The sequence below is a fragment of the Cryptomeria japonica genome, chromosome 6, assembly GCF_030272615.1.
Source record: "Cryptomeria japonica chromosome 6, Sugi_1.0, whole genome shotgun sequence".
NCBI classification, from domain to species: Eukaryota; Viridiplantae; Streptophyta; class Pinopsida; order Cupressales; family Cupressaceae; genus Cryptomeria; species Cryptomeria japonica.
Genome location: NC_081410.1, coordinates 12,454,903 through 12,476,830, shown reverse-complemented (window position 1 = coordinate 12,476,830; position 21,928 = coordinate 12,454,903). Strand labels below are relative to the sequence as shown.

General features: G+C 33.0%; 8 non-coding genes across 8 annotated transcripts; 7 read left to right on the top strand and 1 right to left on the bottom strand.

The window, feature by feature from the left end:
- Nucleotides 1-4,206: 4,206 nt before the first annotated feature.
- TRNAP-UGG (transfer RNA proline (anticodon UGG)) lies at nt 4,207-4,278 on the top strand. Its single transcript has one exon. It is a non-coding gene; the product is annotated as a tRNA-Pro (tRNA).
- Nucleotides 4,279-5,994: 1,716 nt separating this feature from the next.
- On the top strand, nt 5,995-6,065 carry TRNAP-UGG (transfer RNA proline (anticodon UGG)). The gene has a single exon. It is a non-coding gene; the product is annotated as a tRNA-Pro (tRNA).
- A 1,001-nt stretch (nt 6,066-7,066) lies between these two features.
- Nucleotides 7,067-7,138, top strand: TRNAP-UGG (transfer RNA proline (anticodon UGG)). Its single transcript has one exon. It is a non-coding gene; the product is annotated as a tRNA-Pro (tRNA).
- Nucleotides 7,139-10,038: 2,900 nt separating this feature from the next.
- Nucleotides 10,039-10,110, top strand: TRNAP-UGG (transfer RNA proline (anticodon UGG)). Its single transcript has one exon. It is a non-coding gene; the product is annotated as a tRNA-Pro (tRNA).
- A 2,898-nt stretch (nt 10,111-13,008) lies between these two features.
- TRNAP-UGG (transfer RNA proline (anticodon UGG)) lies at nt 13,009-13,080 on the top strand. Its single transcript has one exon. It is a non-coding gene; the product is annotated as a tRNA-Pro (tRNA).
- A 2,511-nt stretch (nt 13,081-15,591) lies between these two features.
- On the top strand, nt 15,592-15,665 carry TRNAP-UGG (transfer RNA proline (anticodon UGG)). Its single transcript has one exon. It is a non-coding gene; the product is annotated as a tRNA-Pro (tRNA).
- Nucleotides 15,666-19,025: 3,360 nt separating this feature from the next.
- TRNAL-AAG (transfer RNA leucine (anticodon AAG)) lies at nt 19,026-19,106 on the bottom strand. The gene has a single exon. It is a non-coding gene; the product is annotated as a tRNA-Leu (tRNA).
- Nucleotides 19,107-20,603: 1,497 nt separating this feature from the next.
- On the top strand, nt 20,604-20,675 carry TRNAP-UGG (transfer RNA proline (anticodon UGG)). The gene has a single exon. It is a non-coding gene; the product is annotated as a tRNA-Pro (tRNA).
- Nucleotides 20,676-21,928: the final 1,253 nt, after the last annotated feature.

Here is a 21,928-nt window from a genome sequence, read left to right as displayed (position 1 = left end):
TGGGTTCTTGTGAACCACTACTCATGAATCATGGGTCAATGAGTTTAACTCGAAAAGTATACAGTTGAAACCTGATAGCAATATCACAATTTGACTTGTTGTGGAAAAAATTCTCCTCCTTAATACCTAACTTGCTCATGTATCGTGGAAAAATCTTTGATTCCTCCACCTCTATGCTAAATTAGTGAATTCTAACTAACCCTTAAGATGCAATGGATAACATTTGGTATTATCATCTACATGGTACTATTGACAATCGAATATCCACACTTATATCTGACATATTTTTGAGATGTGACATTATCATAGAGCTAAACTGTACACATAATCAAGATATCACAAGGATTCACATATACTAATCGGGTTGAACTAGTCATATGTTACACAAAGTGATCCATCAATCAATAAAAAGGTTTGATCTAGGTCTTGAGGTAAAATTACGAACACACAAGGAATACATTGAACCCATATATAAGCTAGCTTCAATATAAACACATATACATTAACAAATACCAGTTCATAGAGTAATTAACTCATTTCACCTTATTCAATCCTACCTAGCAACACATTGAAGATGGATGGATGATCATGTTTAAGAATAACCCCAAACCTTGGATTTATTCCTCAAAAACTCTTCCCTACAAATTTGGATCTAGAAGCATCCTTCACCCAAGGATTCCCTGCATACCGACTACTTGTATGCTTTTCTTTCATATTTGGCTATTATATTTTTTCTTGTTTGCGTCATATAAATTTCCTCCTCAATTTGACATTTAAAAATGTACTCAAAACATCTAGTTTATGCACTATTTTATCCCTCTATTGCATTATCAAAAATATTATAGTAGTCACCTTAATAATAGGTAAGAAGGTTTTAAAGTAATAAGGCGTGATGCAATTCTTAATCCATTTTTTTGCATAATCAAGCAAAAATATTGCGGTAGTCATCTTAAAAATAGGCAAGAAGGTTTTAAAGTAATCAATACCTTCAACTTGTGAAAACCCATTTGCTACAAGATGTGCTCTAGGCTTACCAATCATTCCATTAGATTTGAGTTTTTTTCTTGAAAACCAACTTGTAGTCACTATCTTTTCTTCATGGAGGAAAATGAATAAGCTCCCAAGTTTGATTTTTCAACAAAGATTCATATTCAACATCCATCACTTCCTTTCATTATTCAACATTTGTAGAATCATGAACCTTGATAACATTTTTTGGCTTTCGAGAAATAACAAAACATATAAGAGAAGCAAAGGAATTTTGAATATTTTCTATAATCTTAAGGAAGTTTTCCTAATGCATGGTGAAACAATTCTACATTATGCAATTGGATGAACCTCTTCTTCAATTTGAACATGTAGTTTTGCTTCCATCTACATGGAATTGAGATACGACTCCTTATTTCATTTCAATGTTTGTCTTCAAAAGTGTTGAATATTAAGGATCTTTTCTATTTGTGAGTTGAATTTATCATAACTTAAAAGTGGTTGTTTTTGTTATAGTCCATATTAAGAAAACCTTATTTGAGCTTCATCTCTTTTAAATGAGCTATATGAAGGCCCATAGCTCATAAACCTTATACCCACTTTAGTAGGTTTGTTTACTACCCACATGTTATGCTCTTATTTTTTTTATAACAATCACACAGTTTTAGAAAAAATTGAAGTGAGTTGTTGATCTTTTTATTTTTGAAAAAATAAAAATACTAATCTCTTCCTCATTAGATTACCTTTTGGGAAGAATTCCATTCCATTGACTTTCAAATGTGCACATTTAATCATATTTGTCTTTCATATTTGTCTACAAGATGCTTTTACACTTGGATTAAAGTTTATCAACATCTTTCTGGAAGATTCACGTCTAATCTTTAATGTATCAATTAACAAGCTTTTGAATTCAAATTTCAATAGATATAGCAAGAACATTCAATTTCATTTGAATAAATCCTCTATATTGCGTAGGGAATCTAGGCTATTATTATTATTATTTTTTGCCTTGGATTTCTCTAAATAAATTAATTTCAAATCTTCTTAGGATGCTTTGATTGCACGCAAGAAGGAGAAAGAAAATGGATTTTCTACCTAGGTCATGACATAGAAGTAAAATAATCAAGAATGTAGTCATAGCTAAACTTGGCTAGTGAATTTTTATAGAAAATGACTACTAACCTTTTTGACAAGTCATTATATGTTGTTATGGTTTTAGAGGACAACACGTATAATAACAAAAGTAGAAATTTATATTGAAGAAAATGGGCCACGTTGAAATTGCAAAAAGGAGTTTGTTCAAAATATCAATCATCAAAGGATCGATAGTTTATTGGCGGAGAACTCATGCATGCACACGACATTTAATAAGTTATTGATAGTTAGTTCATCCAATATAAATCAAGATCCCTAAGCACAGAAGTGTAGTTCAAGGAGGGATGTTGGAGAAAATGATTCACACCTAAATAATAATGAGAAATAAAAAAAATCCCATTACCAAAAGATCAATAGGTCAATAGTGAAGTACCCAAGCATGCACAAAGGAGATTTTAAGTTTGAATCGTATTTGAGCCATGCAAAAGAACATGATATTGGAGCCAACCTTGAGAGTCCAAACACCTAGTGGTAGATCACTCAGCATGTGCAAGAGTGGTCTTGTGTTCCGGTCTTAATTGGTGTATAAGAGACAACACTTAGTAGTGGCATGATGAAGATGGGGGTTTTATTTCTAACATGTATAAGGGAGGGGAGGATGCTAGTTTACAATCCTAGTAAGTCATTAAAAATGATGATTGGTGGTATGACAAAGATGAAGTTTTACTTGTAGTGTTAATTCTAGGTCTTTGGATTGTCATCTTAACTAGCCCATGAAAAGCAACCAATGGTATGTGATGAAGGTTTTTTCTTCTAGCATATGCATGCAAGGGGAGGTCCTAGGTTTTAGTTTGAGCTACTCCATGAAAAATAATAATCGATGGTATGATGAAGATGATATTTTTATTTATAGTGTTATTTTTATTTAATTTCAAGATGAAATTGGATTTGACAAAGATAAAGTCATATTTTCAAGATATGTTTTTGGAGACAATTTTGTAGAACTTTTTTGATGAACATTTAGAGTCATGCTATGTAACCCATCATATTTTTCCTATCGTGATTATGGATCATAAAATATAATCTAAAAATATTATTACATTTTTTCTTACAAAATTATTTCCATATCCACATATTTTAATTTTTTTAGCTATAAAAATCCAACATTTTTATTAATTGATAAGATCACAAATTCCTATTTGCAACTCGAGTAGACTGACGTTTTTTGGTTCAAGCTTTTTAAAATGATCTAATCCATTAGTACATAGTCTATGTGGAAGTTAAAAGAGCTAATTGTCTTACCAACCCTCCAATCCACATTCAACTGTTTCCTAAAGAAAATATTGAAGATAATGCTCTTACTACTTGGGAGTCCGTTGATGACTTCACCCTCAAGGATGTTTGAGGAAAACTAGATGGTAATGGCCCTCTCCACAAGGAATTGCTTTAATTGCTTAGTTTCTATCAGACTTGATCCATTTTATATTCTTTTGTTTCTCGTAAGTAGATCCTTATGTTAAGACTTATAGATATGTCTTTCTACTACTTTTTTTTAATTTTATTTTAATTAATACAAAGTTAAATAAGATATATCTACTTAAAAGCTAATTATTTAAGCTCAAACATTTGTTCAATATGAAAAGATGAATTAAAGAACCAGTCATGTAAGGAATATGAAAAGGCCAGGAAACATGACTTGAAATGGGTTGATGAAACAGGCGAAAGCGAACTGTAATAACATTCAATGGATATATGATTGTATCATATGAATAGCATAATGTTATTTCCATTTTCAGAAAATTGACACAACATTGTAGTAACCAGTCTTATCTGTTGGTTGCATAAATGCAATGACTGCTGTTGATGAAAGTAAATTAATGTAAAACCAATCCTGTTAAATAGCATTTACAGAAATAGAGAGGAAGGCCAAGGATTAAAAGAGATTCTCAGAGCATAGTTGCTGAGATGGCCGAGTTGATATTAGATTAAGATTCTGGTCCAAATGGGCCTGGGCAGCCAACTGCTGACAAAATGAAAAGGATTTTAAATTTGAACACAATTTTTATTGCTCTATTGACCATTTCAATGCTTTCAATTAGAAAATAATGGACTATACACATAAATGGGCATTTGGTCTAGTGCTATGATTCTCGCTTTGGGTGCGAGAGGTCCCGAGTTCGATTCTCGGAATGCCCCCGAATACTCCTTATTCTTAACAGAACTGTATTGTATTTCTACGTACAAAAACTGTATTTCTTTCTAACAGAGCTGTATTGTATTTCTACTTCCACGTACAAAAACTGTAATTTTTTCTTTTCACACAATTAAATTAAAAAATATAATAGTTTTGCAGGTCTTATACATTTTTTCTTTTCACACAATCAAATTAAAAAAAATTGTTAATATGATCTGTGCCTTAATATTGCCATTCATCTTAGAACTGTATTGTATTTCTACCTACAAAAATATAATAGTATTGCATACATTTTTTCTTTTCACACAATCAAATTCAAAAAATATTAATTCAAAAATATAAATTGTTAATATGATCTGTGAAAACTTCTACATGCTTAATATTGCCATTCATCTTCGAAAAGAATTACGAGCTCCCTAAATTGGAATTTGGCATGCCCAATAAAAAAAAATGATTTTTTTCAATGAATAATAACTATATAATTTAAGATATCTGATACATGATTTGTTGAACCTAACTGCACAATGTTACAAGACTGTCGATAGAAGAAAAAACCATAAAATAACTTCCATTACAATTTGATAATCTGCATGATTCCGAATAAAATGGCCAATCTCAATAGCCTGTTCAACCATACTGCTTCCTTTGCTGTGTGAGGTGCTGTCATATACTCTGCTTCGGTGCTGGAGAGTGTTGTAGCAGATTATTTCATCTAACTGCAAAATTTCATTGTGCTTTTGAAAACATATACCATAGTTTAAGGTACCTTTGACATACCATAATAATCTCTTCACTGCAATTTTCTTGCTTTCTCATCATGGTATTGCAATTCCAAGATAATAGTGTGGATCTTAATAATCTACCATTTCAAATTCAACACAACACAATTAAAAGCTTTTCAACAATTGTCAATTATTGTTGATTACAAGTGCATCATCTACATATAGAGCAAGAGTAAGAAACCATTGGTTTTCCTACTTAATATAGATGTTGTCATTACCTGACCCTATTTTGAAGCCATTTGCAAGGAAGTATTGATCTATCTCTTTGTACCAATCGCAAGGTGACTGCTTCAGACCACAGAAAGATCCCTTGAGCTTGTGTACCTTGCTTTCATCTTTATATTACTGGTTTCTCATTCATTTGTACTGAATAGGGATATATCATCTTCAAAATCTGCTGCATATTGAGGCTCCTTTTCAATTTGTACATTAGGTATATCATATATTAAGAACACCTTATTCGAGTTTCAGCTCTTTTGAAGGTTCATGGGTTCTTTAGTTGGTTAGCTGATTAGACACATGCCATGTGTCATTGTTCTTTTATAAGAATCCCCCTATTAGAAGTTCTTGCCAAGGGCATGGGAACTATATATTAACAGTGATGAAATTCGACAAATTCTCAGTTTTAGTGCCATTAATTCTCTGCAAGTTTGATAAATGTTTAAACAGGGTGAAGATGTGCATTACTTAATTTTTTTTTACAAGAATCTACATATTTACTTTCCGATTGTTTGAAAATCTTGGAACGTTATTGAGAGGAATTTCCAGAGTATAGTCGTTGAGATGGCCGAGTTGATCTAAAGTGCCAGATTAAGGTCCTGGTCCAAAAGGACGTGAGTAACCAACTATTTGACAAAATGAATAGGATTTCAGAATCTTAAAACCATTTTTACTGTTCTATTGACCAAACTAAAGAAACAGTGAACTATAAACAAAGGGCGTTTGGTCTAGTGGTATGATCTCGCTTTGGGTGCGAGAGGTCCCGAGTTCGATTCTCGGAATGCCCCAGAGCATAGCGCAACATGATCAGAACTGTATACTATTTCTAAATAGAAAAAGCAAAGGCCGCTGCATTTTTATGCTACAATGGTATTGCAGGTCTTGTACATACCTTATTAATCTCTTCACTGCAATCTTCTTGCTTTTTAAATTTTTTATCATGGCATTGCAATGCCAAGATAACAGCGTGGATCTTTATAATCTACCATTTCAAATCTAACACACAACGTAAATTAATGTATTTCAAGAATTATCAAAGTATGGCTGATTACAACCGCATCATCTACATATAAAGCAAAAGTAACAAACCATTGATAACATTACGAGACTTGTTAACATTTTTGGGCTCTCCAGAAATAACAAAACATATAACAGATGCAAAGGAAAGGAATTTTGAACATTTTCGATTATATTCAAGGCAGGCTTTCTAATGCGTGGTGGAAGAATTCTGCATTGCGTAAGTAGATGATGTGATGAACCTCCTCTTCAATTTGAACATGTGGTTTCTCTTTCATCTGCAGTTGCACTGAATTTGGATATATCATTTTCAAAACCTGCTGCATATTGAGGCTCTTTTCCAATTTATATATCAGATATATATCAAGAACTCTTTTTTTGAACGAGCCCTATGAAGGTACATGGCTCCTAAACCGTATGTCCCCTTTAGTTGGTTACCTGATTAGGCACAGGTCTCCTTCTATAAGTATCCTTCTTATTACTTCCTGCCAAGGGCATGGGAACTATAACTACGTGCATATATTAACAGGTGACTAAATTTGACAGATTCAACCAATCAGTTTTTCTCAGCTTTAGAGCCCTTGATTCTCTGCAAGTCTGATATATGTTTAAACAGGTGTAGATGTGCACTACTTTAAACAAAATTGAGTTGATCTAAGGTCCAAAAGGACGTGGGTAACCAACTATTGACTAAATCAATAGGATTTCAAAATTGAAAATCATTTTTATTGCTCTGTTGACCTAATTTTGGAATAACAGACAAATAAGCAAAGGGCATTTGGTCTAGTGGTATGATTCTCGCTTTGGGTGCGAGAGGTCCCGAGTTCGATTCTCGGAATGCCCCCGTACATGGTGTCATCTAAACGATTGGTTTTGTTTATAAGTATAAATACCATAGGCTACTATAGTTTTATGTTCTTAAATAGTACCGCAGGTGTCTTAAACGTTTTTCTTTCCTGGTTTAAGTCGATATCAAACCAATGACTATCAAATAAACGGAGAGAAAAGCAGAACCCAAATGTAGCAGGGATCTTCTCCAATGCTGCCAAACAATGGAATGAGGCCTAATCTTAGTTAACCCAACTGCACCAAAACAATAGAAACAACACAGCTTAATCAGAAATTCTCAAGTAATCATATGGCTCTTTCCAACATCCATTAGCTGAAAAGTCCATTTTCTACATAATAAGTGAAATATAATGGAGCGCTTGTACTTGAGGTTTCTCATGGGAGATCAAAAATTAAAGTTTTAGGAGGTGACACAACTCAAGTGAGAACCAGATCCTTGAAGGGCCAGACAAAGGTGCTCACTTGTAGTGCAATTCCATTATCTTCATTAAGCAAGATAATTTATGTAGCCAAGTAAATTTCAGATCTGTATGCTGCATTAAATTCCATTGAAGCTGATGTTTTGAGATCTGTATCCGAACTACATCATTAAATAATGTGAAGTGATTTGTTAATGATCTTGTTGTTGACTTTTTCACACTATCTTGACATTTTTATGATCTTTAGTACGTTCATCCCCCAACAAGTAAGATTCGTTTTATTTTTTAATTATATTATTCCTTTTTTTTTCTTTTGAAATTTTGTGGATTAGATTGTGTGTATTTTTTTCCCATCAACGTTTCGAATCACACTCCGTGATTCATCATTAAGATGAAAAGAATTCCAAAGAGATGATGAATCAATTCAATATTTTTCATCTCTTTGGAATTCTTTTCATCCTGATGATGAATCACGGAGTGTGATTCAAAACGTTGATGGAAAAAAAATACACACAGTCTAATCCACAAATTTTCAAAAGAAAATAACATGGATTGTGAAAATCTCATAGTATATTATTCTTGTTTTTATGTCTTGCTGATATATAACTAGTACAAGTCAGGCTCTTGTTTGCGTCAAAATAGGTACAAATTGTATGGTCTAAATACGAGACACAACATGTCTCACAAGATCCTAATTACAAGATGTAAGACAAACACAAGGTATAGCCATAATTTTTTATAGTGCCATTTTATCTTGTGAAAGAATGAGAAGCTCCTTGAGTTGAATGTTTTCTTGATGTTATCAAGATGCAGCCTGAAGAGTTCTTTACCTTATTCCTTTAAATCTCTATCATATTATCAGCAGTGAAGGGTTGATTGAATGACCTTTCATAATCTATCCAATTATTATGAGGTGTTAAAGAAGACAACCTTTCAATGACTAAATGCTGCATTTTTCATAATATCTATTGTTCTTATTGATGCTTTAAAATGTGATATATTTGTGTTTTATGTCAGTTTAGGATTTGTATATGATGCAATCTATTGGAGCTGTGAGAGATATCTGGTTTTTTAACATGCAGATTAGAAAATTAAGTTGTATGTAGATATAAAACATTTCAAATTAGAATTCTTAATTTTCTAGAATATCAAATCTAAAAAATAGAATGAACAAACCATAATAAACTCAGATTTAAGTGAAAAAATCTTTGTAGAAAAAAGAAATATTATTGCTTAAATATGTGAATAAAACAAATATTCTTCCTCAATACTCAGCAACCTATAAACAAAATAGCTCCTCAGACCTGTAAAAAAACTCTTTGAATCATTCATCATTCAAACTAAGCGACCATTAGCAATGTATATTAGACTTTTTCATTGGAGATGAAACGTTCACAGCTGAAACGTCTAAAAAATGCAGCAGGTAAAAGGTCAGACTTTACGTCCAAACACAACCCCTATCACTAAACTACAGGGGTGTAGCGGTAAATTGGCATGCCCAATTAATAAAAAACTGAGTAGTTTCAATGCATATAATGTAAGATATAAAAAACTGAGATGTTTCAATGCATATAATGTAAGATATCTGATACAGGATTCGCTGAAGCTAACTACACAATGTAACAATCTGTCTATGGAAGAAAAAACCACAAGATAAATTTCATTACAATTTGATCGTTCTGCATGATCCCAAATAAAAAATGGTACTAAATACCACTATGCTTTGTTCTTCTGTGGTATTAGGGATTCTTGGCAATTTATATGCAATCTTGATTATCAAAAAGTAACCTCATGGATTTTTTTAATTTTTTTTCCAATCTCAAATCTGCCATTAGCCTGTTTAACTATGGCTGTGTGACATCACCGAAATGCTGCCATATAGTCTGCTCCGGTGCTGGAGTGTTGTACCAGATTGTTTCATGCTATTCCATGACACAACACCATTATAGAACTTAAAATAATATTCCATGGTCGATTATTTTTGTGTCAAAATTTCCTCCCAGATGAGAATTTCATAATATCCTTTTAACTTCAATACATCATTATGCTTTGAAACATATACTATAGTTTAAGGTACATTCAAATGACATATCTTAAAAATAGTTTTAAGGTTCATGGCTCCTTTAGTTGGTTAGCTGATTAGGCAATAGGCACATGCCATTTTTCATTGTCCTTTTATAAGAATCCCCCTTATTAGAAGTTCCTGCCAAGGGTATGGGAAATGGAACTATGTATTAGCAGTTGATGATATTCGACAGATTCAACCAATCAGTTTCTCTCGATTTTAATGCATAGTTGTTGAGATGGCCGAGTTGATCTAAAGTGCCAGATTGAGGTCCTGGTCAAAAAAAACGTTAGTAATCAACTATTGTATTGACAAACTGAATAGGATTTCAAAATTGAAAACCATCTTTACTCCTCTATAGGTTCTCTATTGACCAAACCAAAAGAATATGGTAGGGTAACCATAAACAAAGGGCATTTGGTCTAGTGGTATGATTCTCGCTTTGGGTGCGAGAGGTCCCGAGTTCGATTCTCGGAATGCCCCCTTATATGGCGTGATCTAGTCAACTGCTATAACGTTTTTAAGTATATAACCAAAGGTCATTTTATTTTTATGTTCTTCAATGGTATTGCAGGTCTTGTACATTTTTCTTTTTTGCCTAGCTTATCAAATAAACACACCTTGAAAGAAAAGCAGGACCAAAATGGAGCAGGGATCGTCTCCAAACAATGGAAGGATGGCTAATCTTAGTTAACCCAACTGCAGCTAAACAGTTAAAACAAAACAACTTAATGAGAACATACGGGTCTTCCCAACATCCATTGGCGAACTGAATTATTCTTCAACTTAATTTTTTTAAGTTATGTAATAATAATCAAGTCATAAAATCATCAGTCATCAGTAGTGTAATGTTGATTAAAAGATTTTTCATTCATAACGTCGTATTAACTATCTGATACAAAAATATGAATCTGTAAGCTGAACTTCTTCAACCAAAAACCAAGGACTGATTTCATACAATTGATGGAACGCTTAAAAAAGACACATACTGCATCATCTATAAGATTTTTTTTGTTATTACTGATGCATCTATAAGATTTATTGTTATTACTGATGTTTACATGAGACCTTTTTGTGTTTTGTGTCCGCCTAGGATTTGTATATGATGCAGCCCATCATTTCTTGGAAGCAGGGTAGACTATCACTAAACTACAGGTGTCTGGCGGGGCATTTGGCAGGCCCAAAACAACAAAGTTAGTTGTTTCAATCTATATAATGTAAGATACTGATTCAGGATTTGTTGAATCTGACTACAAAACGTAACAATGTTGATAGAAGAAAAAAGCAGAAGATAAATTCTATTGATAAAACTTGACTCTTTTTAACATTTCCACAACAGATAGAACATCACTTCAATTATATTCCTACAGCAGTTAGACTTCAACTCTAACACTCCTCCTCAGTCAAAACTACTGCTATTCTGTGACCTTCAAATTTTATTCAAAGTAATGATTTGGTAATTTCTCTGCAACCATAGTTGCTCTAGAGCAGTACTCTATTACAATTTGTTTATAATTTGATTTGATCTTGAATAGAATGGCGCTGAATACTAGTATGCTTCGTTCTTCCATGGTATTTAGGAACCTTGGAAGTTTATATGCAATTTCAATTATCACACAGTAACCTCATGGGTTTGTTTTGTGCAAGTTCCAAAGCTTGCTTCCTTTATTGTGTGAAATGTTTCCAAGCTAGATTTCTTACGAGACCACAATTCCTTTTGAAGTTTGACCATTTACAGCCTTAAAGATAACTATGTTTTGAATATAAGGAACAATAGAAAAATGTTCTGCGAAGCTTGCTATCTTCTGGCACATTCTCCTTCATCCTAGTCACAATTCCATGTAACTGATGATTACATGGAATTGTCAATTGTCTGGAAATTCCAAGTTCTTCACAATACTATTGAAACTTCCTAGATCTCTATATTCATCACTTGTGTCTCTTTGAAGGACCTTCAACCTCTTTGTAGTTTGATTTTCAACATTCTTGTGATCTACCCTTGCTGTCGATTATTAAAACATTTTTTGATGAAGTACCTTGATTCTTTCTTCGCATGTCCTCACTGAAAAAAATTATATTCATCACTTTTGTCTCTTTGAAGGACCTTCAACCTCTTTCCAGTTTGATTTTCAACATTCTTGTGATTGTGATCTCCCCTTGCTGTCGATTATTAAAGCATTTTTTCAATGAAGTATCTTAATTCTTTCTTCGGATGTCCTCATTGAGAAGAATTCCAATATCATTGAATGTTAGTTTGATTCATTTATCAGATACCGAGTTGCTAACAACCATGATAACTGTAAACAAAGTAGTAATATTGATTTGATCTTATAAAAATTAATAGATTGATTAATGTATCAAATTCATTCAAATGATTTTATACATTTTTCATTTTCAAGTTGTACAAGTTCTACATTATTATTTTTTATTTGATGTGGTAGTCATCTCATACATGTTGGACAATTTTTTCCACAATCTTTCGCTATTTTTTCGTTGCAACATTAAATAACACATTACTGGATAAAGAGGGGATTATTGTTGCCATTGTTTTCTTATCCAATCCGTCCAAATCTTCATCAGACATCGCAACCGGCTTCTTCGGTTTTTCCTCTAATATAATTGAAAGGCCTTTCTGAATTAACAACGCTTCCAATTCCATTTTAGAAATCCCAAAATTCTGACTTGAGTGAAATTTTTTAAATCCTCCACTTATCTACATCCTCCATCTATTCTCAATTTCATTCAGCTCTAATATCAATTGTTGAGAAATAAAAAACAAACTAAACATAGAGAATAAGAATTGACACACAATAATTATACTTAGATATATAGATTGACATGGTCCGCCAATTTATTATTACATCCACGGAAACGCAGGATATGCAGAATATTCATCTTTTATTATTCACAATGGCAGAACATAAGTTCTTTATCCATCTAATACAGTATTTCATCTTTGAATATATAGACAATGTCTTTCATTAAAGGAAGAGATGAAGATTGATCTTTGTCAAAAATGCTTGGTGGACTTCACAACCAAACAACAACTCCATTATAGAACCTAAAACAATTTTTCCTGGTTGATATTTTTGTGTGAAAATTTCCTCACAAATGAGAATCACAATATCCTTTTAACTTCAATACATCATTATTGAGAAACTGATTGGCTGAAAAACTCACAACGTTTTTGGGAGACATTGACGGAGCATAGTTGTTAAGATGTCCGTGTTGATCTAAGGTGTGAGATTAAGGTCCTGGTCAAAAATGACGTGGTTGACCAAATTTTTTATTGACAAAACGAATAGGATTTCAAAATTGAAAACCATTTTTACTGCTCTATTGACCAAACAAATGAATAGAAATACAGATAGCATAAACGAAGGGCATTTGGTCTAGTGGTATGATTCTCGCTTTGGGTGCGAGAGGTCCCGAGTTCGATTCTCGGAATGCCCCCGCAATATCTGCGGCGTTTACTAATTATAAAAATTGATGGCTACTGCAATTTTATGTTTTTAAATGGCGGCGCAGGTCTCGTACATATTACTTTTCTGGTTTTAGTCGATATCAAACTAAATATTGTCAAATAAACACACTATTGAGAGAAAAGCAGGAAAACAGATGAAACGACACAGCTTAATCAGAAAGTCTTGAGTAATCATACCAGTCTTTCCAAACATCCATTAGCTGTAAAGTCCATTTTCTACATGATAAGTGAAGTTATAATGGAGCAGTTAAACTTGAGAGCCCTCCTGGAAGATTAAAAATTAAAGTTTTAGGAGGTCACACAAGTGAGAACCAGATCCCGGAAGGCCCAGACAACGTATCCAGCTGTAGTGCAATTTCATTATTTTCATCAAGCAAGATAATGTAAGTGGCCAAGTAAATTCCAAATCTGCAAAGTCGCCTTCAGAATGCTGGAATTGGTCTAAGAATATATGCAATTTCTTATTATGCTTGGAACTCTGTGGACAAATATTATATATACTGAAAGCTTTGCACTCGAGTCGATAACATGATACCAATTGGCAGCTCAATACAGTTAAAAAAGTGATTTCTTATAATGAAGGAAGATTCTCTTTCTAGAAGATCACTTCAATTAGATTACTCTAAGGCGCCTACAACAATTAGACTTCAAATCTATCAATCCTCCTTAGTTAAAACTTAAAACTACTGCTCTAAGTTGATCTAGTCTGTAACCCTTCTAACTGCAATCTGTGACCTTCAAATTTTATTTGCAGTAATGATTTGGTAATTTCTCTGCAACCAGATTTGCTGTAGAGGAGTACTCCATTACATTTTGACTGTAATTCTACATGATCTTGAATGAAATGGTGCTGAATACTAGTATACTTTGTTCCTCCATGGTATTTGGGATCCTTGACAATTTGGTATGCAACTTTAATTATACCAAAGTAAACTCATTGGTTTGTTTTGTGCAAGTCCCAAAACTTGCATTAACCTGTTCAAACATACTGCTTCCTTTGCTGCTTGAGATGTTTCCAAGCTAGATTTCTTACTAGACCACATTTCCTTCTGTTTTGAATATAAGCAACAGTAGAAAAATGCTCTAAAAAGTTTGCTATCTTCTAACATAGCTCTGGCACATTCTCCATCCTTTTAGTTTTAGCAATTCCAGGTGACTGATGATTACATGGAATTGTCAACTATCTGGAAATCCCACGTTCTTCACAATACTATTGAAACTTCCTACAACTATATTCATCACTGTTGTCTCTTTGAAGGACCTTTAACCTCTTTGTGGTTTGATTTTCAACATTCTTGAGATAAACTTTGAAAAGTTCAGAAAAAAAACAAGTTTCCAAGTTTAATTATCGATGTAAATTGCTACATTCCATAGATTGGGCAGCATATATCAGTGTGAGTGAGTTCCGGAATTCTAGCTGCTCTTTTCTCTTTTTTTCTTTTTTTAAGATTTTGGAAATGGAGTCCTAATCATCTTTCCAAGAGAACAAGTTTCACATGACTCTATTTACTGCATTTTTGTCAAACTTGAGAACAATGCCAAAGCTCAGCATTGGTTTTAGTACCAATTGCAATAAAACCATGCCCATCATTGGCAGATGGCTAAAGCTTGTATTAATTGCCCATTCTCTTTCCTTGATTGATCAAACAGAACTTTGAGAATAGTATCTGTTAGTCTACTTTTTGAAAGAGCTTATGAGCAATATCAAAAACATAAAGAACAACATTTAATCGTTTCTTACCTCCGTTGGGTAGCATGAGTTCCACAATGTCTTTACCTATAGCAACATTAACATTGTCATCTCCAAGTCTGACTTATTTGCAAATTTAGTCAAATTACTAAAACAATCATTTCTGGAAATCATGGGTTCCAACTTCCATTGCTCCAGAATCTAAGTACCAGTCAGTTAGTGCAGCCTTTTCAGGTGCCTCTGGAACAAAATTTGTCTCATGTTTATTCTGCTTCTCTTTGTTTACAGTCTTTTTCCAGTAAACCTTCTCCATATGTCCAGTCTTCTTGTAGTAATGGCATTTTCGCCTTTTTTTTTTTAATTGATTTCTTGAATTTTATGTTGAATTTGCATACCTTTGGTTGGGTTTGTGCTCCTTGAAGAAAATACTTTCTGGTTTGTATTTGCAGCAAAGGCATTTGATCTGTCCTTCCTTACTTCAGATTGGTTCATCTTGTCTCCTCCTGCATTAAGATATTGTATTGAAGTGTGTTAATAATATTTCTACTATCTGCATCTTTATTCATAGGAGATTGAGCTAATTTTGTTGTCATGTTCGTCTCATACATTGGTGCAAATCTGTTATATGTTTAAACAGTGTAGATGTTCACTACTTTAAACAAAATCGAATTGATCTAAGGTCCAAAGAACGTGGGCAATCAGCTACTGACAAAATGAATAGAATTTCTAAATTGAAAATCATTTTTATTGCTTTGGACCTAAGTACAGGAATAGCACACAAATAAGCACAGGGAATTTGGTCTAGTGGTATGATTCTCGCTTTGGGTGCGAGAGGTCCCGAGTTCGATTCTCGGAATGCCCCCACACATGGCGTAATCTGGCGTAATCTGACCAACTGACAACTTGCATTTTCAAGTATAAAAACCAAAAGGCTACTGTAGTTTTTATGTTCTTAAATGGTAGCGCAGGTCTTCTACATTTTTCTTTCCTGGTTTTAGGCAATATCAAACTAAAGGTTATAAAATAAACAGAGAGAAAAGCAGAACCAACATGGAGCATGGAACTTCTCAAATGCTATCAAACAATGGAAGGAAGTCTAATCTAGTTAACCCAATTTTCAAGTAATTATACATATTTACATTTAATAAATCAAATTAGATTAGTTAGTTGGATTTATAATTCTTGTCCCTGTGCAAAAGTGACAAAAGGCAGCAGAGGATGAAGGGTTTAACAATCTGAATCTTTGTGCCTAAAATTTGTAGTTTGGGAAGTTTCTGGAAAGTGAGAGGAAACTAATTTTGTAGGGGCATGCTCAAATTTGTTGACTATTGTTCGGGATTAGAATCTACAAAGGAGGCAGTTCTTAAAAATGTCTGTTGGAATGCATATTACTGTAGGCTATTTTTTGCTACTGGCTGTTGGCTCTGTGACATATTCGTTGGGCTAGGAGTAACGTGCTGGCCCAAGTGAGAGTCTTTTTTCAAGTGCTATGAAATTGCAGATTTCATTTGCAATACACAAAGGAAGTTGTCCATAAAAGATTCGAAGGACTCTTAAAAAAAATGGTACATTTCATTTTTCATTGAAGTTTACATCTACCATTTCATTTTTCATTGAAGTTTATATCCAAATATAGGGGCATTGATTTGTTTGTGTTTGGATAAAATACTGAATAAGTTATATGCATTGAAAGAGTTGATTTGAAGATATTTTGGAGTAATAGGGACTCTTTTCTTTCTTTCTCTTTTTTTAAAGATCTAAACGAAATAAAGTTAATGTGATTTAATTTTGGAGTTACAAAGATTTATTTTGATTATATTATGTTATCAATTTTTTGTACTTTTGAGGTCATTTATATTGCATTTGATAAAACTTTTGAAGGTTTGAGTGCCACCTATGATGGGTAAGGTATAAGCACAAATTAATTGGAGGTTGGAAGAAATGGATGCAAGAGGATATTTATCATCTCGAGCTAGCTAGCTTTTCACTCAGAGATGACTAATTGTGTGGAAGCAAAGCAATTTCATTGTTTGAATCCCTTCATGTAGAAAGCGGGGATTGTAGTTGTTTTGGTTTGTAGATAATTGAGTTTGCCTTTACTTGCAGGGTAGTTGTTTTAGTTTGCAAATAATTAAGTTTGTCTCGATTTGTAGGTATTGTGAGTGATATCTAGATCATAGTTTTGGAAATGTGTTACTGTGGATGATAGAGTGTCTCAATTCATTGGAGGAGTGGTATGCTTGTGGATAATGGAGATTCATAAGCATTGTTGGATAATCAGATATTTGCCTAGACTGGGAAGTTTAGGTTGATACTAATGTAGAGTTGGAACATTTACCTAGACCAAGAAGTTTTGATTGATGTTGATGAAGAGTTGGAGATTCAAGACATTTGCCTAGTCTTGGATGTTTAGGCCAATGCTCATAAAAGAAGACCTGGAGATTTGAGACATTTGCCTAAACTAGGAAGTTTAGGCCAATGTTGATACAGTTTTGTTCTTATTTTTCTTCATAATGTAAACCTTAAGGAGGGTTGTTAGGAAATAAGGTTTACATTTAATAAATCAAGTTGGGTTAGTTAATTGTCTGGGTAGTTCACTCCCATAAGTTAGTTTTGCACAGGAAAAATAAAGCTATTAAAGACAATGCAAATCAATGTAAATCATTTGGTTGAATCAATAAAATTTTATGTTTTAGTTTCATATTTATCTCCAACAATGACCTGATTTCATTTAATTTTTGTTGGCTCTACCATTCTAACAATCCTTTAGTCGTTTTTCTACATAATAAGTTATAATGGAGTAGTTATAGTTGAGACCCTCACTAGAGATTAAAAATTAAAGTTTAGGAGGTCACACAAGTGGGAAAGGACCAAACAAGGTATTCAATTGGATGAAGCAGCATAACATCTAGATGAACAAGTGGGGCATCTATTTACAATATTATCCTAACACTAATGAAGAAATAAAAGGATATAAGATTGAAAAATTTAGAATGGCCATGTGGAAAAATTTAGAACATTCATGTGGACAAATCAAATTAAACAAAAAAAAAAAATACTTTAAAGTTGTAATTTTGAAGTTATATCTACACAAATCGATTGTGTGCAATAAGGCACACGTAGGAAGAGATAATATTGGCTTGAAGAATACAAGCTTTGAAATAGATGTATGTGTTTTAGTTTAAATTTGTTCTTGGAACTATTGTAACCAAAGTTCAGCATATTGTAAAAGATGTATTATCCATTGAAATCGACACCCTCAAAGTTTGATATATTTATTTATTTTTATTATGTGATTAAATATTTTTGTTTTCCAAGCAAGCCATTTATGACAAAGATATTCATGCTAATATTGAAGAGTCATATAAGACGTCATATGAATAGATTGTAACAGAGTCAAGTTGAAGGAAATGGAAGCAGGAGGACATCTATCATCTCAAGTTAGCTTCTTGCTAAATGATGATTCATTACATGAGAAATAGTATTTCATTGAGAGTTTTTTCAGGTCCAAGAGGGGTATGCAATTGTTTGTTGGTTTGTGGATAGTTGAATCTACAAACTTGATGAGTTGCCATTGGTATGTGAATAGTTTACACAAAATGGTTATGGATAGTTAAGTTTCATTTGATAATCCGAATTTGTTGAGACATGAAGAGTTTGGATTGATTTTGATGCACAATTGGGTAATCAAAACATTTGTCTAGAAAGAGTTTGGGTTGATGTTGATGCCATGTTGAATAATCAGGATATTTGTAGAAACAAAAGTTTAGATTGATGATAATTAAGTATTAGATAATCAAAATATTTGCTAAAACAGAAGTTTAAGCTGACATTAATTTACTTTTTCTTTTTAATAATATAAATTTGCCAAGTTCGATACCAGAAAATAAGACTATTAAAGCGAATGAACTTCATCAAATTGAAAACATTTCAATCCTTTACCCTAAGAGAACAGTACACTTTTTTGGCTCAAAAAGATGAAAACATGAGAGTAAATGATATCACCATTCAGAATTGTTTGATAGTATGGCATAGTGGAAACGAATACAAAGAATTCTGGTGAGAAGAAGAGATAAAAAGAACTAATTAAAACACTGAGATAAAAAAATTCTTATTAAACAATAGGAGATGTCATGACTATTGCTAAATTTTGATTGTAATTATGAGTACAATCATTTGGACAAAAATATATAATTTTAATGATCGAAAGTGGGATTTTCAAATTGTTGAGAGTGGGATTTGAACCCACGCCCTTTCGGACCAGAACCTTAATCTGGCGCCTTAGACCAACTCGGCCATCTCAACACATAATTTCAATCTTGTTCTCTTTTAAATCCTTTTTTATTACTGATTAGTTTGGCATGGCATATTATGAATCTATTCCCAAAAATTTCAGCTGGGAAACTCTCTCACGCCAATAAACAAGTTTCTTCTTTCTAGTAAAGAACTTTTTATCACTTGTAAAGAAGTACGAGCAGTCATTTAAAATATGGTTTGAAATTAAATTTGAGTATACTTTGAGGATTTTGATTTTCTTAGCTGTCCAACATATCAATTATTAAAAGAGGGGTAAAAATTTATTCAAGTACAGAAAGAGAAACAAAATAAGAAGGGTCATACATCCAATAGAGAAAAAATTACATGACTCTATCAGTCTCCATTAAGTGATCCAACAAATGAGGCATTTATTTGTTCAAATGTTCATTTCTACTCTCGATCAATAGTGTTGTTTTTACAATGCTATGTGTTTCTACCCAATCCTTCATTTGATGCTATTATAGTTTACCTCCCTTGATGATCCATCTTTGCATATTCATGTATGAATATCATGTTTGTTGGGATTTGATAAGTAAGTAATTTGAAAGTGATGTAATTTTCATTTATTGGATTGTCAATGTGATTAACTATGTTGCTGCAATTGATCAACTATAAGTGGTATGATTGGGAGAGATGGGATTTGATGAGTAGCAATTTGAAAGTGATGTCAATGTGATTAACTATGTTGCTACAATTGATCAACTATAAGTAGTATGATTAAGAGAGACAAAGATTGAATCTTGACCAAAGATAGACTGTTGGACTTCACAACCAAACAACACCATTGTAGAACTTAAAACTATTCTGTGGTTGATATTTTTGTATATGAGAATCACAATATCCTTTCGACTTCAATACATCATTATGCTTTGAAACATATGTTGTAGTTTAAGGTACATTTGACATACCTAAATAATCTCTTGACTGCCATCCAATGAGTTGATCCTGGATTCACCATTTATCGACTGAGACTCAAAGAATTGATTGCAAAAGCCAAATTAGGTGGCGTGCTTACCATAGTACACTTCAAAGTTGCTTCCATTAGGGTTGCTGCTCTCTTTCATCTGTACTGAATTGGGATATATCATCTTCAAAACCTGCTGTTTTCCAATTTGTATATAATATATTAAGAACACCTTATTCGTGTTTCAGCTCTTTCGAAGGTTCATGGCTCCTTTTGTTGGTTAGCTGATTAGGCACATGCCATGTGCCATTGTCCTTCTATAATAATCCCCCTTATGCCTAGGGCATGGGAAGTGGAACTATATATTCATTAACAGCTGATTCCATTCGACAGATTCAGGCAAGTTTTAGTGGCTTTAATTCTCTGCAAGTTTTGATATATGTTTGAAAAGGTTATCTAAGCTGGCAGATTAAGGTCGTGGTCTAAACAACTCTTGTATTGACAAAATGAGATTTCAAAATTGAAAACCATTTATACTGTTTTATTGATCAAATTAAAGAAATGGGAAACCCATATTCAAAGGGCATTTGGTCTAGTGGTATGATTCTCGCTTTGGGTGCGAGAGGTCCCGAGTTCGATTCTCGGAATGCCCCCTTATGTGCCTTAATTTGAAAGATTGCTGTAGCATTTGTAAGTCTCAATTAATCATGCGAGTCTTTCCAGCATCCATTTCTGTTTGCTTTTGGATCAAATACTGAATAAGTTCTATGCATTGAAAGTTTGCTTTTGGAGCAAATACTGAATAAGTTCTATGCATTGAAAGTTTGAAGATATTTTGTAGTAAGGATTTTTTTTAAGATCTAAAGGAAATAAAGCTAATGTGATTTAATTTTGGAGTTACAAAGATTTATTTTGATTATATTATGTTATCAAATCTTTGTATTTTTGGGGTCATTTATGTTGTATTTGATAAAACTTTTGAAGGTTTTAGTGCCACCTATGATGGGTAAGGTCTAAGCACAAATTAATTGAAGGTTGGAAGAAATGGAGGCAAGAGGATATCTATCATCTTCTCGCTCAGAGATGATTAATTGTGTGGAAGTAGTAGCAATTTTGTTGTTTGAAGACCTTCATGCAGAAAGGAGGGATTGTAGTTGTTTTAGTTTGCAGATAATTGAGTTAGTCTCGATTTGAAGACATTGTGAGTGGTATCTATGGATCATTGAGTTTGTCTCGAGTCATAGTTTTGGAAATGTGTTACTGTGGATGATAGAGTTTGTCTTAGTTCATAGGAGGAGTGGTATGCTTGTGGATAATGGAGTATGTCTCAATTCATAGGCATTGTTGGATAATCAAATATTTGCCTAGACTAGGAAGTTTAGATTGATACTAATGCAGAGTTGGAACATTTACCTAGATCAAGAAGTTTTGGTTGACACTGATGAAGAGTTGGAGATTCAAGACATTTGCATAGACCATGATGTTTAGGCCAATGCTCATAAAAGAAGACTTGGAGATTTGAGACCATTTGCCTAGACTAGGAAGTTTAGGCCAATGTTGATACAGTTTTGTTCTTATTTTTTTTATAATGTAAACCTTAAGGGGGGTTGTTAGGAAATAAGGTTTACATTCAATAAATCAAGTTAGGTTAGTTAGTTGGTTGGGTAGTTCACTCCCATAAGTTAGTTTTGCACATTAAAAATAAGGCTACTAAAGCCAATGCAAATCAATGTAAATCATTTGGTTGAATAAAAAAAAAATTATGTTTTGGTTTCATATTGATATCTCTAACATTGACTTGATTTCATTTAATTTTTGTTGACTCTATCATTCTAACAATCCTTTACTAGATCTTGAAAGGGCTAAGCAAGGTATTCAATTGGATGAAGCTGAATAACTTCTTGGG